At 35.9% G+C, this 10,000-nt stretch overlaps 1 protein-coding gene across 6 annotated transcripts in view; it reads right to left on the reverse strand.

Annotated features, from left to right (window-relative positions):
* Positions 1-10,000, reverse strand: part of CDIN1 (CDAN1 interacting nuclease 1) — a 125,753-nt gene that overhangs the window by 78,915 nt on the left and 36,838 nt on the right. The gene's annotated exons all lie outside the window — the stretch shown is intronic.

Genomic DNA, 10,000 nt, shown 5'->3' on the forward strand with positions numbered 1-10,000 from the left:
GAGAAAACATTATAGATAGGTAATTTCACAGTATCCAGTTTCCTTTCATTGCTCTTAAGGAACAAATCTTTTACTTCTATCACACACCAAAATTCTACCAGCAGACAAGAGCTCACAGGATACCTGCCAAATAACAACAGTTCACTCAGCACTATCATCCCCTCCCTAGATGATGAAGTAGAAAGCTCATTTTGCAGAAAAGCCACTTGTTAAAAAATTCATAAATTCATAAAGACATTAAAAACATTCTAACACAGTTTATAAACTAACATGTTACTCAAACATAACAAACAAAAGGCATTGAGAATGCAAAGCCAATAGCAATTCTTTTGCATCCACAAATCACTATTGGCATACATTGTTAAACATCTTGGACATGATTTTTCACTAAGGCGTAATGATTTTCCGTTAATAGGAAAATAAGCTTCTCTAGGCAAGGATTTAATCTTTAATTTATGCTATCCACCTACTTTGTGAAATAACACACCAACAAATAGTAGAGAAAACTTGAAAGGGGGTAAATACTAGTGCCAATTATATGCTAAGTTAGCAGTGATTAGGGAATTATACAGTAAAGTCTATATCCACTATATTATGTTTTTAATGACCAGTCTAACAAGCACTTAAGTGGCTGTGATACACTAAGGAAAGACCAATACCACTGCATAAAGTTGAAACATCACTAAACTCTTGCAATTTTTGGACATGTCATAAGAAAAAAAATTAAAGAAAAAGAATTGTCATATAAAATCTTTGTTAAAGTTCATTAGTAGCAGCCAAGGAAACAAACTAGTCACACAGACACAACCAGAGAAAAATCCCAAAGCCCTGTCAAGGGTCAGATTCTGTGAACAAGAGAAATACATGTCCATTTCCTCACAACAAAAGTTAACAGTGGTGAGACAGAAGTTGACACATACTAAATCAGGTTGTTTAAAATGTTTTGTAAGAACCTAACAAAAGTTAAGTGATGAGGTTATAGAGGATTCAAATATGTCAAACTCAGGTTACAATCCTGAAGATGAATCTGAGTAAACTGGCACCTATTCAAAAGCTGCAGCTCCACATAGCTGCAAGCTTCAGGTCAAACACATGATGGCCTTGCTTAAGTACTTCCAGGGCTGGGTTGTCATTTAATTTATGGAAAGAAAAGCAAAGAAATTTCAGAGAAAAGGCTAAATGAATACATGCGTCAATAGCAGATTGAGAAAAAGGATTTTTTAAGTGAAATGTGTGCCTCTTCATTCTGTTGACTGAATTGTTTTACTAATCTGAAAAGAAACAAATGTAAGTCAAGCAAATCTTGATACTGAATGAAAGTAAACAGTTCTGTCGTGAGATCAGCAGGGAAACCACTTTGAAAAAAGAGAATCAGCCCTGAAGCAGGAAGAAGAAAGTTCTTCAGAAAAGTAAATGGAATTCTGATTTGGGAACTTGAGAAAGGCAAGAAATTCTACAGTCTTGTAAATAATCTTAGGATTAATTGTATTGCTAAGGATTCAAAATTATTTTTAAAAGCTGTTTCTATTCAATTTTCAGTTGTTCCTAGCTTTCCTAAAGAAAACAACAGTATGGAATAGACAGAGTTGCATTTCCCAAAGAGATACTTGAGACTGCAACTCTGTAAATATAATCTGAATTATGGGATTCCACTGTTCGAAAGGTGAAGAAATTGGGGTTTAGTATTTGGAGGTTTTGTCTTCAGAGACACTAGAGTCCAAGACAAAAAATACTCCCAAATCATAGTATCCAGTAATGCATGGTGGAAGAAACAGGTCAGTTATTCTTACATTTTACTAGTCTCTAAATTGGCTGAAACAAGCCTGTGCATTCCCTAACAACTGATTTTAATTAGGCTGAAGAAGAAGAAATGGACTTGGAAATATTACCAACCTACTCATAATGGGTAACTCCTGCTTAGACCCACCTGGAACTATCATACTAATTTCTGTCATCCTATCTCAAAAATGTCCACTGGAAGAACTAAGGGTTGAAAACCAGAAAAGAATCAGTGGTGGGCTAAGGAAACACACAAAATTTAGGAAATGAAACATTTATTTTAGAAGACACAAAAAAAAGGATACCAAAAAAGACAATGCCTACTTACCATTTCTGCTGAGGGTCAGAACATCCATAGGCATTCAAGTTACTCTGAAGAAAGCATTTAGATTTAAACCTTTTTTCTAGGCAAAGACACATTTATGAAACTCATAACCACAAAACATCAGGGCCAAAGACATCACAGGATTTTAAAATGCTGAATATTTAGCACTGTGAGTATTTGAAATAAAAAGAAAACCAAGCAATTCTCAGAAAAAAGGATCAGCATTTTGGAAGTGATACAAAACAAAAGCAATACTTCTTTTAAAAACTTCATTGGTAGACAAAAGATAGACTGGTAAAGTAAGTGCCTGCTGGGGAGCAGAGCTGGGAGAAACACATTGTCAGTGAGTTTTTTGAAACCTATATGACTAGCTGCTCGTTCACTACCACACCAGCAAGATCAAAGAGAGAACTGGAAGGGTAAAAGTGAGAAAACTCATGGGCTGAGATAAAGACAGTTTAATACGGAAAGCAAAACACAGAGAAAGCAAAACACAGAAATAATTCAGTATTTCCCATGGGCAGGCAGGTGATCAGCCATACCCAGGAGAGCAGGGCCCCATGACGGGTAACAGTGACTTGGAAGACAAATCATTCCTCCATTCACTCCAAATGCACCACCTTCCTCCTTCTTCCTCTCACTTTACTGACCATGATGTCATATGGTCTGGAATATCCCTTTGGTCAGCTGGGGTCACCTGGCTCTGCTGTGTCTCCTCCCAGCCTCCCATGCACCCTCAGCCTCCTCACCAGCCTGGCAGTACGAGAAGCAGAAAAGGCCTTGGCTCTGTGTAAGCCCTGCTCACCAATAACAAAATAATCTCTATATTATCAACTCTGTGTTCAGCACAAATCCAAAACATAGCTCCATACCATCCACTGTGAAAAAAGTTAGTGTTACCCCAGCAAAGCCAGCATACCCAGTCAACCACACAGTTTCTCCTTCAGAGAAAAGAAGAGCAAAACAAGAGATGTAGCCATGCAGCTTAACACCTTAACACACAACTGGAAGGCATTCAGATATTGTAGAATATATGGAGGATAGGTCCCATATAGAATGGAAAATGGAGTAAATTGCACAGAAAAAAAGCAAAATTTGCATACATGAAGAATAGATCAATGTCAAATAATAATTCCTTAAAAAGCGTAAGCAATCAGTAAAATAATACACACACCATGTGGACTAGAAACATATTCCCTACTTCACTGGAAAAAAAATTGAGAACAATTTTAATTTTTAATTAAGAAAAGGTATTATAACTCATTTACTAAATATGTTTTGAATTGCTCTATTTTTAACTAAGGTCAAAATACAATTTCTAAATTCTCAAGCTATGACGTAAGATTAGCTTTATTGTTCCTCTGCATGACTTGTTAGAGCTCTCAATCATTATTTTGACAGTTTTATCATACCGTAATAGACTTGCTTTTAGATAATTACAGTTACTATGTTCAATTTCAATCTCCTGTAGGACTTTTCCTCTGCGTAATCACACCTGGATCTTGTTTCTTTTTGTCATATATATGCAATAAACTTTCAATAACAGTCTTAATTATTTTAACAGCGTAATTTTAAGGCTTACCAAAACAAGTTCAATAGTCAATATACAAGAAAACCTTCATCTTTAAAATCTCTCACAAAATTCATTTTATAAGTACTGAACACCTCCCTTAGCAAAACAGAAAGCAGAACATATAACATTTATGGACCACAAAAGTTACTAAATGTTGTTAAATTGTATACATCTCATAGTTTAATTCATACCTATTTCTATTCTTAGCACCATGTCACTACTGTCAACAGCCTGCATTTATCTTCCTAATAACATCCTCATAGGTACCAGTAGGCTGCTCTTCTTTCCCAGTGAAACCACCTCTTCTCCCAGCTGAACAATCCCCAGTTCCCACAGCCTTTTCTCTCAGGTGAAGTGCTCCATCCCCTTCACCACCCCAGTGGCCCACCAGTGAACTCTCCTTAGCCCATCAGTATCTCCCTTTTACAGCTGTGGTTTACTGCAGAAGGAGTCCAGAGTTTTGCTGCTCAGCTGAGTCAGTCTCAAAGGCATCAGAGAGAACAGTGCTGACTGAGCTGCAACCACAAAACAATGTGACTGAGTAAAGCTGGGATTACATGTCTTCCCCTTCTGCCTAAAGGTATTTTTTGCATGGTCTAGACCACCTAAACGACTCCTTTAAAAATCAGAAGAGCTCTGAGCTCACAGCATTATACTTTGTTGACCTGCTTACTTTCTTCTGATTTTCAAATAGTGGTTTCCAATCTCCTTAGTCAAAGAAGTGATTAAACTTAGATAATTTTATTCCTTGAAGGCTCTATATTTTTTGGATTAAGGAGACCTAAAACAAAAAGAAAAAAAGTAATTTATTTTATTTTAACTAAAAGGCTAGATAGAACATATAACCTAAAGAGAGTTTTCAGGGTCATGGATCCAACATGGGAAAAAAAATTCCTAACATCAGCCTTCAGCAAATTGTTTTTCATTTGGTTTTAAATACCTTTTTCAAATGCTTTTTACTGTTTTCTTTGGTGTTTTTCATTGTCTTCTTAAGATAGTCCTGAGCATGTCAAATATTTGGATCACCCTTTCAGATGACTCTGCCTGTATTTGGTTGTACAGTCAGCTTTTTAACTGAGATGTGAAGCACCTGGATGCTGTAGTTACTTGAGTCAAAACTGATGGCAAGATTTAATACTCATGCTTCAGCACAGTGCTGGATATATGCTAGGGGAAGGTCTGAAGAAAAGTTCGCAATGAAAGGCATTTTTAAAGAAGACAGCAAGGCCCATTCCCACTGCTATTGACAAGCTAACGCTGAAGCTGCAATATTTACACAGATTTTATTGACTCTGCTATGAAAGTAACACATCTCACGCTGAAGAATATTTACCTCCTGTGAGTTCAAAGATATGCAGTTCTTCAAACAGAACCAGCTTAATTTAGTTGAGGGCCATGATCTTAAAACTGAGGTGACATTGGTCAAGGAGCTCATCAATGTGCAATGCTTAACGCCAAGCATGTTTCCTGCCTACTTAAGACATAGGCTTGCACTAGTATATTCAAGAAAGAGAAGTTGGAATAGTCCAAAGAAAGGAAAATTGTAGGATTTGAAGGCAAACAGCTTTTCTCAGCAATACTGTCTCAAGAAAAATTCTCTCCCGCACCGATTTATCAGTGCACTACTGAGGTTGTATTCATCAGACATTTATACAGAAATGGGAAGACTGAACCTTGCTCAGTGTTATGGAAAAGCTGAATTTTCTCTGAAAAAGTGGACAACAGACTTACAGAGGTTAAAAAGAAAAATTGCCTTTCATTTTGTGTTCATCCATTTTTCCCTTTATAGCTTAAAGAGGAAGCAAGGAATGAGCATGTGGGGATTCAGAAGTGTCTAGCCCTCATAAATCCATGCCTGTCAAGTTTAAGATTGAATCTTTGCTTTGATATAAACTTGCTATAGGACTGTGGCCAGTTAATTAATCTGCTCATGATTCAAATGTTTCATTTGTAAACTGGGAATAGTATTTGGACCAAAACTCAAGCATGGCCACTGAATAAGCCAGTATTTCAAGAACATCAGGAAGGTGGTATGTAGTGGTTAGAAACTTGGTCATGTAAGCATCATTCATCTCAGTTGTGCATGCTGACCAGAGTAACTGGAAATAAAAAAAATATTTTCCCACATATAAAAAGAAAAGACAGACCAGGAGTGCTTCACTGAATTATTGTCAGTATTCAAGTTGAAACACAAAGTAAAACTGGTGACATGAAAACTATTCCTTTGCATTGGAGAGTCACCTTCCTGTTCCTATTGCACTGTTGAAAAGAAAGTGCTTGCATGTATCCAATTTAGGGGATTCTAGAACCACTCTTCAGTTTCTTCAAAAAATAGTTTTAATTCAGTTACCAGTTTTTATTATAAGAGGAATTTGCTTCAAATACCTGCATGAGACCTGTTCTGTAACGGCATCCCAACATGACAAGATGATTAAACAGCAAATGAAAAAAGCAGGCTGATAACAGTCAGTCTAAAGGTGAAAAAAAAAATAGTTCCCCATTCCTAAAATGAGAACAAGTGAAATACTGGCAAGCAGATTTTAAAAAAATGAGAGTGTAATGCAATTTCAGAGGCAGAATCATTCTAGGCATAAAAGCAGAGGAACATTTTGCGATTTAAAGATGCAGAATTTGTTTTTAGTACTTTAACGTATCAGCTTTGATAGCTGTCCCTATCCTACTGGCTTTCTCTTCTCACCGATGCAACTAAAGGAATATAGAAGCTTCCTATAGTCAAGCAAGAGATAAATAATAATGACACATCTAAAACTTTTGTTTTTTTCCAGAGAAAGAACTTCTACTTTTGAGATGACAGCTTAAACATCTGGTATACTTCCTCTCCATACCATTGTAAAAATATTCTGGATTATCAGTATGACATCAAAGATAGGCAGATGGAGAAAGTGAAAAACTAAGAGCAACTCAAAATGCTTGTTTAGAAACACTATCATTAGTCAGTACTAAAAATGAGACTTTCTGAAGTCTATGTGTTAATAACGTGTGCAAATGCAAAGAACCTGTAATTAATGTGATTTTATCTTTCGGAACAGTCAGTCAACAGAAGGCAAACTTATTGGACCACAACCAGAAGCCACCCAGCAAAAGGTTCTTATGTAAAAACCTCTTGCTTTCTGATACCAGTTGGCATGAACAAAATCTCATCCATGTGGAAAAACAAATTTAAAAAGTATAGCAGAACACTGCCAAGACCTACTGTGCACTTGTAATTTTTACTAGAAAGCAACCTACTGCAACTTAAGTTTTTGCATATCCAATAGACATAAAAGTGAAGATAGTGTTATATTCAAGGCTGTTTTTACAATCAGCAATATATGGCAATCAGCGTTTTCACAGCCTAAAAGACTAGTGATTGGCCTTATTGAATGTCTAGATTTGTTAGGCACTTAGCAAATTCTCTTAAATGTGCTGTATTTTAACATAACTCCAGGCTACTTGCCTGAAACCAAATCCTTATTTCCATGGATTCTGCATTAGTTCACTCTGATAATTAGTCAATGGTAATACACTTCTGGAAGAAGAAGCATATTCCTACACTACATATATCTCAGGTAGAAAACACTGTGTAATAAGAAAAAATGTGAAATAAGACTTAATCAAATATATATTTTAATTCCTGGAGATTTAAGCAATCTGAGATTATTGCAATAGAGCTTTGTCAGAGTTGAAAATAATTTCTAAAAGCTATGTATGTATTTTTGGGAGAGGTGATACAACTTTGAAAATAATTTTATATATGTTAAGGATTGTTGACATACAAGGAACTCACATTTAGGCAGTGTTCGGAGTAGACAGATTATGTTACAGATGCTGCATAGATATACTTGACAATTTTGAAGTCACAGCTTTTAATTACCTTTTACTTAAAATAGTTTCTAAAATTCAGTAATAGTTGTATCTGTACTGTGCAGTTTGTAATGCTGCAGAATGCTTGTTTTAGAACTGTTTTCCAATTCTTGCCTGCTGTCTGTCTTCACTTGGCAAAGTGGACTGTAGATGTATTTCAACAGATACCAGCACTGCTCTGCACAACTGCTCAACTTCAGCATATAAAAGGCATCTTGTTTCCTTTTAACATTTCACCAAGAGCTGAGTGCAGAAAGCCTGATTATACTGGTTTACCTTTTCAAGTTGCTTATTCAAGAGCTAAGACAAAGCAGAGGAAGGTGGAAGGATATTCTAACCTTATATATATATGTTACTGTTATGTTAATAATCAACAGCAGGAAGTCATATAGAAGCAGCTTGAGATTGTATTTTACATTATTATCTAAGTGTAAATAACAAGAGGGCAGAAAAGGTAAGATTAAAGAAAGGTGTAAGATTCTGTCCTTCTTCCTCTTTACATAGTTGCCATCATCAATTTCCATTCCTGTTTACCATCTTCAACAATGAACTGGAGGATGCAAAAGACAACCAATCAGGAGGCAGGGCTGCCATTCAGATGGACCTAGACAGGCTAGAGGATGGGCCAGCAGGAATCCCATGAAATTTGGTAAGGGTCAATGTGCAGTCTTGTACCTGGGAAAGAGGAATCCCAGCAACAATGCAAGCTGAGATGGATTGGCTGGGGAACAGTTTTGCAGAAAAGAACTTGGGGGCCCTGGTAGGGCAGCAAACTGAATGTGAGCCAGCACTGTATTGTGGCAGAGAAGGTGGACAACAGCAACTTGGGCTTTATGAAAAGGAGCAGAGCAAATAGATTGAGTGAAGCCATTATCCCATTTACTTAGCATTTATTAGACCGTAATTAGAATATGTTTTGTATCCCAGAATTCAACACCTGGAATTCAATGTCTTAAAACGATTTCAAGTACAGAATTTATCTATTTGAACAACATCATTAACGTTATTTTTCTTTTTAGGATACAGAGATAATTGCAATATGTGATGTTACTTTTACAGGGTTTCATTACAGGCACTGCCTCTCCTTGGCCCCAGAGTTTTGTTTGGAGTTAATCTTCCATACATTGATAGAATAATCTGAGAGCTCTAGTAAGGTAACAGGAAAAAGAATTATTATAGTGCTTGGTTGAATAACATGTTTTGAACTTGATAAAGTCAAAGGATACATAGAGCACATTCTTCATATTGTACAGCATCCCAAAAGAAATTGAAGGCACTCACAAACTGAAAACTGGCACACAAGGCTCCCCTGCCCACACCCAAATAGTGAAAACACTGAAAGCATGTATTTTGTTCACAGAAACTGGGAACTTTTCATTTACAACATATGGAACAGTGACTATTATAGCATAATTGTCTTTTGATATACTTAAGCAGTATAGAGGTCAATTCTAAGCTCTATTACTTAGTGTAAAAGAAAAGTAAGAGAACTCAAGACTATTTTTGATTGCAGCAACAATACACTGTATAAATAGGGAATTTGGTGTGATATTAAAGTAATATCTACCTCAAGATCAAAGTTACTAAAAAAATGAAACATAAAAGGCTATCAAATCAAGAAGTCTGTTTTCTGGAATGGAAGAAGACTAGGCTACAAAGTGTAAAACTTCCCACTGTACTCAATTCCCACTCTGCTTAAATTACTTGGGCAGAATTTAAGTCCACTTTCCATATTTAATTTAAAAGAAATAATAAAGATATTATACTGTTAGTTACTCTTAAGTTTTATAATGGCAAGCTCCTTTCCTAGTAGTACAGGTCACCTGGTAGAAAACTTTTCCATCATTAGTACTGATGTCTTTATATAAAAATATTTACTTTTTCCACTTGACAGATTCTGTTGCTTACCTTGCAAGTAGAAATGAAAATATTCCTGCTCAGTGATAATTCTGCTCCCTATTCCTTAGCCCACAGATTTACTCTTCTAGCTTCTGATTATTTAGAAACAAAAACTGTTTCCAAAAACTTTCACTTATAAGACACACGCATACTATAAACAAGTTTGACCTGATACAACATGCTGTGTTTAAAAGGGCTGCCAAAACGCACTTTCTTTTTATTCTAAATAGATCATTGTAAAGTGGTTGTGCATCTTTTATAAATTCTATTTGTGTTACATGAGGTATTTTAATCCTTTGCACTGGGTAATTCTATGGTTTGAAGTATAAATACAAGAGAGTCAAAGTTAATTTTTATAATATTGCACTACACTATTTTAGTAAAGACAAGCTTTACTAGAATGGAGCATTGCTGGAGCAATAAGCTGTGTGTTTCTCCTCATCCCTCTCATCCATACATTTTTGTAGACGCAAAACAATTTAGAACTATGAATTGATTAGTGAAAGTAATAGTACAGCTACAGTACTTTCCTCTCCCCACGGGAAAGCTTTTTTCAGTTT

Source organism: Aphelocoma coerulescens, chromosome 5 (genome assembly GCF_041296385.1).
Source record: "Aphelocoma coerulescens isolate FSJ_1873_10779 chromosome 5, UR_Acoe_1.0, whole genome shotgun sequence".
NCBI classification, from domain to species: Eukaryota; Metazoa; Chordata; class Aves; order Passeriformes; family Corvidae; genus Aphelocoma; species Aphelocoma coerulescens.